Consider the following 8,468-nt stretch of genomic DNA (forward strand, 5'->3'; position numbering starts at 1 on the left):
AAAATTAAGAAAGACTGCCACATTGGTAATAGATAGCTTTGGGGTATATAAGAAGTAAAAATTTGAGTAAGGATTGGTGAGCTGCTTCTGCCACCCCTCTACTGTTAAGCATTGTCTTAACTTTTGTAGAGCTTTTTTATATCTATCAATAAACTCTGAATACTCTAACATCACATGTACTCTTTATTTCATCCTGGTTGTCCTGTCTGCTCAGAAGGACTATGTCAACTGAAAAGCCTCTGGACAGAGTATAACCTGGTGTGGCTTGAAGTGACTCCCTGGAAGGAACATGGAAGGATTGTCAATGAGGGTGGTCAGCGGGGTTTCTTTTTTCTGGCTCTTTTTTCACAAGGGACAATTCCGTCCTAGTCTGTTTTCGTGGCTCTATACCATTTTGCATTCCCACTGACAATGAACGAGCATTCTTATTAATCTCTATCTTTCCCAGCATCTGGGTATTGATAAGAGTTTTAAATTTTGGCCATTCTAATAGGTGTGCTATGGTATCTCTTTGTTGTATTTTGAAATTCCCTAATAACATATGATGGTAATCATACTTTTATATGCTTATTTTCCATATGCATATCTTTTTTTGGTGAATGTTTCTGAGACTTTTGCTTTTTTTTTTTGAGGCAGGGTCTTGCTCTGTCATCCAGGCTGGAGTGCAGTGGTGCAATCAATTGCAACCTTTGTGAGTGAACATTAGGGAAGTTAGGATTATGGGAATAGAGTTAGATTTATATAATAATGAAATGATTGTATATTGTATTGTTTTGTAATCAAGGTCAAGTATGCAGATAATGGGACAGGACATGAGCCTCCACAAAGAAATAGATTGGTGAAAACAGATATACAAATATACCATACTGGGGGCTTCATGAGATAGGTTGGCATGAACATTAAAAGACTTCAGGAAAAAGGCCCACGAGGGCCTGGCTGAAGTCAGGGAGGGCTTCAGGAAAAAGGACTGCAAGGGCCTGGCTGAAGCCAGAAAGGACCCCAGGAAAAAGGTCCCTAAGGGCCTGGCTCAGGAGAAAGAACTTGGGAAAAAGGCATGAAAGTGCCTGGCCAAGCCTGACCTATTACCTACAAAGACTCTGTACTAAGGTCTTTCAAGGCAGTAAGTCATTCTAAGATTAACTAGAATGGCACGTGCAGCTGACTCATTGAACAAGAAAAACTAGTTCTTGTGGGTGAGATAAGAGGAATCAGCTTCTTCTCCCAGGCTCCTGATATGAGTAGGGAGATGTGCACAGAAGGCACGCAGAGGATTAACTGGGTTGCATCTAGCGTCTAAGTCCATGTTCCCTTTTTTTTTTGTTTCTGTAATCCTGTTAGTGGTTGATAAGTATTCTAAGAAGTAAAAATAATGAAAATGACTAAATGGTGATGGGGTGGATAATGGAAAATTAGGGCATGAGAAACTTCAAAGATGTTGTATAGTACTATCGTTGCAAACACTGTTTTGCTGATTAAGGGATAATGAAAGTAATAAAAACTGAGTGTATTGGGAGTTTGGGCCGGTGCTGTTTTCGGCATTGGGTAGCATTAGACCGTCCAGGCACACTCTTTAAATCTACACTTTGTCTCTGTATCTTTATTTTCTTTCATTCCTTTGACACCACCAAGCACTGGAAAAGAACTGGGGAGTTGCTTGGGCTGGTTCCTAACAAACCTTGAGGTCCTGGGTTTAAGTGATGCTCCCATAGCAGCCTCTGAAGTAGCTGGGACTTCATGCCCACCACGATGCCCAGTTAATTTTTTTTTCAATTTATTTATTTATTTATTTTTTTGCAGTTTTTGGCCGGGGCTGGGTTTGAACCCACCACCTCCAGCATATGGGGCCGGCGCCCTACTCCTTTGAGCCACAGGTGCCACCCTTTTTCAATTTTTTTGTAGAAATGGGGTCTCACTATATTGCCCAGACTTGTCCTGAGCTTCCAGGCTCAAGCAATTCTCCTGTCGTGGACTCCAAAAGTCCTGGGATTATAGGTGTAAGCCACCATGCCATGCTCCATTTTTTAACCGGGTTATTCATTTTCTTATTGTTTTAAGAATTCTTTGTGTATTTTGAATAGAAGCCATTTATCAGATATATCTTTTGCCAATATTTTCTCCAAGCCATGGCTTGTCTTCTCTTGACAGTACCTTTTCATAGAGCCTAAATTTTAAATTTAAATGAAGTCCTTCTTATCGATTCTTTCTTTCATGGACCACAGTTTTGCTTGATGTTATAACTAGAAATTCATCACCAAAACCAAGGTCATCTAGGTTTATTCTCCTATGTTATCTTCTGGAATTGTATAGTTTTACATTTAGGTCTATCGTCCATTTTGAGTTAATTTTTGTGAAGGGTGTAAAGTCTGTGTCTAGATTACTTTTTTCTTTTTTACAAGTGATGTAGTTAGTTGTTCTAACATTATTTGTTCTTAAAGACTATCTTTTTTCCATTGTATTAGCTTTGCTCCTTTGTCAAGGAACAATTTGCAATATTTGTGTGGGTCTATTTCTGTAATCACTATTCTGTTCCACTGGTTTATTTGCCTACTTTTTTTGATAATACTACATTTTGATTACCATTGGTTAATAATAAGTTTTAAAGTATGATAGTATAAATTCTTACAATTTACTATCAAATGTTGAATTTCTATCCAGCAAGCTTGCTAAATAGTAGTAGAAGTAGTAGTAGAAGTCATATGTTCATTTTGATTTTCGACAGATAGAAATGTTATCTTCTAGTAATTGAGTTTTATTTCTTACAGCCTATACTTGTTTCTCTTGATAGACTGCATTGAACTAGGACCTCTTATATAAAGCCGAATAGAAGTGTTAATAATGACCATATTTGTTTTGTTCTGAATTTTTAGAAATTTTCAACATTTCAACATTAATTAAAATATTTTTACAGATACTTCTTTCCCAGACTAAAGACATTCTCTTCTAGAATGGTGTTAAATTTTGTCAAATGCTTAATCTTTACCTATTGAGATAACCCAACTTTATTAATATAGTGAATTACTCTGATAGATTTTCAAATGTAAAATCAACCTAGAATTCCAAAAATAAACCAAGGGTCATAATGTATCATTTTTATATATTGCTTAATGTGATTTGCACATATTTTTCTTAGGGTCTCTGGAACTCTATCTTATTGACTACATGGTATAATAAAAGGCTCTTGAAAATCAGTGGTTTAAAGTAAGCTATTTTTTTCTCCCACATGTCTGTAGGTTTAGCTTAGACTCTCAGATGAATGGCTCTGCTTCTCTGCAGGTTTTACTGGAGTAGCTCTTACTGGAGTAGCTCTGATTTTAGCTATGGTTCTACTCCATTGCAGCTCATTCCTCCTACAACCAACAGGATAACAGGAACATGCTCTTCATTGTCATGATGGTGGCAGAGGCAAAAGAAGGAAGCCTATTTCAAAGCTCTTCTTTTTATCTTATCTATTTACATCCCAACAGCCAAAGTAAGGTGCATAGGTAAGTCCAGAGTCAAAGGGTGGGAAAACATATTCTGCTCATTAAGATAAGAGTTTCTACAACATCATATGACAAAGGGCATGCATCCAAAAGGGAATGAAGAATAGGGGCTATTAATAAAGGCTACAAAATGTTCCCAAGAAAGATTGAACAGAATTTTTCCATCTCACAGTGTCTTTATGAAGATTGGAATTAAGGTTATCTTAGCTTCAAAAAATGAGTTAGTAAATGTGTTTGTTTTTTCTATTCCCCGAAATAGAATTTGAAATCTGATTTGAAATCTGATTTGAGTATCTAAACGGTCAGTACTATTTCTTCCTTTATTCTTTAAATGTTTGATGGCCCTTGCTGGTGTTGTTATACCTGAAACAGAAATTGTAGGGGAAGTTTAAAATTAAAGATGTTACAGACTTAATTATGCCCTCTCCCTGAAACTCCTATGTTGAACCCCTAACTCCCATGTGACTATACTTGGAGACGGGGCCTTTGAGGAGGTAATTAGGGTTAAATGAGGTCTGTTGGTATCTAAGCTATCTAGTCTGTGGTATGTATTATGATAGCTTGAGCAGACTAATACAGACATAATTTCTCAAAATTAATATAGGGTCATTCACATATTCTATTACTTCTTATATTAGTTTTGGTAAATAGTTTTTCAAGGAAAATAAAAAATGTCAAATGACAGAGATGTTTATTCTTTTTTTTTTTGAGACAGAGTCTCACTTTGTCACCCTTGGTAGAGTGTCATGGCATCACAGCTCATAGCAACTTCCAGCTCTTGGGCTTACGCAATTCTCTTCCCTCAGCCTCCCAAGCCCACCACACCGCCCAGCTATTTTTTGTTGCAGTTTGGCTGGGGCCAGGTTTGAATCTGTCACCCTCAGTATATGGGGCTGGTGCCCTACTCACTGAGCCACAGGTGCCATCGAGATATTTATTCTTAATATTCTCTTATCTTTACCATTTGTAGGGGCTGTGGTGATGTTTCATTTTCATTTCTAATATTTGCCCTTTAAGTTTTCTCTTTTTTTCTTGGTCAGTCTATCTAAACGTTCTTTTCAAAGAACCAGTCTTGGCTCTGTTGCTTTTGCTCTAGGGCATATTTGTTTCCCATTTCATTGATTTCTTCTCCTATTTTTATTAGTCCCTTTTCTTCTATAAATGTTTGAGAAATTCCCAGTGATAAACCATGCTCTATTATGAAGCTGATTGCTTGGCAATCCCCGTTTAAATAGCGTGAGCTTTCTATGGCTATTTTAATCCTTATTTTTCAATATGACTTGAAAGCCAAGGATTGTTAAATATTTAGGAAATGACTGTAAAATTAAAGAAATAAAAACAAAAAAGAGAAATCCAAGCAAATAACTAAAAGCAAAATCTGGGAATATACAGACAATGTGGAGAACAGAAGCACAAAAAAAGTCTTCAACATTCTTAGACACTTTCTTTGTCCCTGAAACCAAAATAGCATGCTACAAAGGGATAGAGAATAAAAAATATATATATAATGTACAAATATAATGGAATAAGTTAAATATTCAACAAAAAGTTTATGCAGAAGAAAAGATGAAGAAATATTTTGGAAACAAGAACAAAAACATTAAAAAAAAGAATCAGAGGAAAATAGATATGAAGTTATATAGGATTACGCCAGGAAAATGACTTCTAAATATAGACAGAACATCAAGTAAGTGGTGGCATTTTTTAGATCTGCAAAGTACTAAAAAGAAAAACTCACCGTTTCTCTCCATAATAGTTTCATATGCGACAAGTTACAATAAATTTGGTGCTTAGAAGAACACAAATTTATTATCTCACGGGTCTGGAGATCAGAAGTCTGGAGTGGGTCTGCAGGACTATGATTCTGAAGGCTGTAGGTGAGAAGAGAATCTATTTCCTTCCCTTTTCCAGTTCTAGAAGTCACATCAATTCCCTTGTTCATAGCTTCTTCCTTAAACTTCAAAGCCAGCAGTGTACGATCTTCTCCCTCTCACATCTTATCTCCTTCTTTAAAACCCTTCTATTATGCCACCTACCTATACAATTCGGGATAATTGTATCATCTCAAGATCCTTACCTTAATCACATAAGTTCTTTTTATATAAGATAACATTTTATATAATACTAGAGATTAGAATGTGACTATATTTATGGGACCATTAATATAGTCTATCACACTCTTTTTTTTTTCTGGAAAGGTTGTAAAAAATGTAGTTCATAAAAACAAAGGATTAAACAATGAAAATGGAAACGAGTGATCTAATACAAGAGAACAGTATTGAATTGATGAAAGCAACCAAGCCTGAATGAAGTAGAGGTTTTAATGCTCTAGGAAGAATATCTATACAGAAAAAAAATCTGTGAGATTAATTAATGTATTATATCATAATGCTTTATCACTTTGGCAAAGTATTTGAGACAGATTTCTAACAAATACATTAAAAATATGGCAGTTATTAAGAAAACAAAGAAAGTAAAAGGTTGTATTAAAAGTTAATGTGATCAAAGTATATTATGTGGCTCAGAGTTGAATGATATTTACCTAGCATAGTAGTGATAACACTAAATGTTGATTTACGTAAAAACTGTATCACTCTATTGAGAGGATGAAGGGATAAGAAGAGTATATGGGATAGTTAGAGAGAGAATGTTCACATGCTTCGGAGTGGTGTTGTGAAAGAACACTGTCAGAATCCATAGGAGAAAATCAATGGATAACATCTGAAATTGAAAAACCAAGAAACTACAATATAAGCATATTTAAACTAGGGAGTAAATAGAAGAAACATTAAAAAGACTTAAAAGAATAAGAATTGAGAATAGAGTAGAGCAAAGAATTTTGTTTAAAAACCTAGAACATGGGCAACCTGACCATCAATGTGTCTGTGTGTTCCTCCACATTTCCCAAGCCCTTGGGGACCTTGGCACTAACTGGCCAATGGACTGTGGCAAAATTTACACTTGCCACTTTTAGAGCTGACCTCTCCAACTTCTTCTGTGATTCACCACATTTTCTTGCTTGTCAAATAAGTTATGGATCCCAAGTCCCAGGAAGCAGTAGAACCACTAAAAATAAAAAGAAATATTTGACTTTAAGTTTAACATTTCACCTGATTAGGAACATCTACAATGCAACTTTTATGAGAAATAAGCATTAATTGCATTAAACTATCAATATTTTGAGGTTTTCTATTATATTATAGCAGTAAATTCACTGCTGTTTTTTTGTTTTTTTTTTTTTGTTTGTTTTTTTGTAGAGACAGAGTCTCACTGTACCGCCCTCGGGTAGAGTGCCGTGGTGTCACACGGCTCACAGCAACCTCTAACTCTTGGACTTACGCGATTCTCTTGCCTCAGCCTCCGGAGCAGCTGGGACTACAGGCGCCCACCACTTTTTTTTTGTTTTTTAATGGCCACAAATTCTTTGGCAATCTTTTCAGGAGAGGGATCAGTATTTCTTTCCCTAAAATCTGGATAGGTCTTACGATTTACTTGTAAGCAAAAGCATGCAAGAGAAGTGAACTGTGTTACTTTTTGAGGCATGGTCAGATAAGGACATGTAGTTTCTACCTTGTTCATTCCAACAGGTCCTTCTGGATCCCTGAGCTAAGCTAAGAAGTTGACTATCTTGCTGCCATAATGAAGAAACCCAGGCCACATGGAGTGGTGTAAATAACAGCTTCGCTAGCATGTCTAGTCTTTCCAGTTAAGTTACCAGAGAAAAGCTGATCCACTGTGCCCTCCTAACCATACAATTTTTGAACACAATAAAATGGTTGTTTCAAAATACTGTATTTTGGAGTAATTTATTACAAAGCAATAGTAACCCAATCCTTCATTTAAAAATAGTCTCATTTGCTTTTTAATCTGTGCCACTTAGGTACTTTGATAAAACTGAGAGTCATTATGAATTATTATTTCTGACTTAGGAACTTTGCCATTGCTTCTTTCCTTACCCAGAAAACTCATCTTTCTAAATCAGTGATTTAAAACTTTTTAGAGTATTTACTAAACAATAAGAAATACATTTTTACAAACAAGGCCTAATGCACACATACATGCACATATAGGGTGTCCCAAAATACCCCTAAACTTTCCGTACATAGGGAAAATAGAAAATTGTAGTTAAATGTACTTTTATTTATAAAATATTCATTAAAATTTTTTACAAAATATTCTTTTACGTGTTGGGCCAACTCTTTGTAAAATTCAACTAATAAGCCTATGACCACTCCATTCTGAGCTCTTTGAAATTCTAATTGTTTAGACATATTGCATTTTTTCTCACTAGTAAGAAAACTGCATTTTATATACTACCTGCATTGCATTTTATATATTACGTGTACATTACTTGATAACAGTAAGCTCTACTAGGGCAAACGTTCTGTTCTTTATCTCCCACTCGATAAATTTACAGTACTCAATAAATACATTGCTCAGCATTTGGCCATTGTGTTTCTAAATCTTATAACTGTTAATGAGTGCTCTTTCCGTTTGGGTTTTCTTTGGGGTGAGGGATGGATAAATGGTTTTATAACTCATCCACGTACTATACTTCAAACTGGAAAAATTGCACAAAATAGTCACAACGCTACACGCATGTTTTTACACAAACCAAATCATCAAGATACCAGATTTTAAAAAAAAAAAAAGATTTTTCTAAGTTTCATTACTATACGGAGCACAAAATACTTAATTTTGATATTGTCACAAAACGAGTAATAGAACCAAGTTCTCACGACTAAAATATCTTTGGGATTGGAATTAATAAATGGAAACTGTTCTGTAACAGCATTTCCTCACAACTCACTGCAATTACGCTTTGAGAATACGTTTCCGGCCGCCGCGTCCCAGCTGTTACTGTTGTTTAACTATTGTTATTTGGTACCTCCCACACTTGGGAAAGAACTGGCGAAGGGCTAGTGGGGTTAAGCCGGGCCCAGCCCGGTTCTCCGCTGCGTCTCTGAGGAGAAGCCGCCCGCAGTC

The 8,468-nt window shown here is 35.9% G+C and overlaps 1 long non-coding RNA gene across 1 annotated transcript; it reads right to left on the bottom strand.

Annotated features, from left to right (window-relative positions):
* Positions 1-5,221: 5,221 nt before the first annotated feature.
* Positions 5,222-8,395, bottom strand: LOC128587302 (uncharacterized). The gene is made up of 3 exons (XR_008380567.1): positions 8,293-8,395; positions 6,464-6,548; positions 5,222-5,353 (listed from the first exon to the last, which is right to left on the bottom strand). It is a non-coding gene; the product is annotated as an uncharacterized LOC128587302 (long non-coding RNA).
* Between the last annotated feature and the right edge of the window lie 73 nt (positions 8,396-8,468).

The sequence above is a fragment of the Nycticebus coucang genome, chromosome 6 (genome assembly GCF_027406575.1).
Source record: "Nycticebus coucang isolate mNycCou1 chromosome 6, mNycCou1.pri, whole genome shotgun sequence".
NCBI classification, from domain to species: Eukaryota; Metazoa; Chordata; class Mammalia; order Primates; family Lorisidae; genus Nycticebus; species Nycticebus coucang.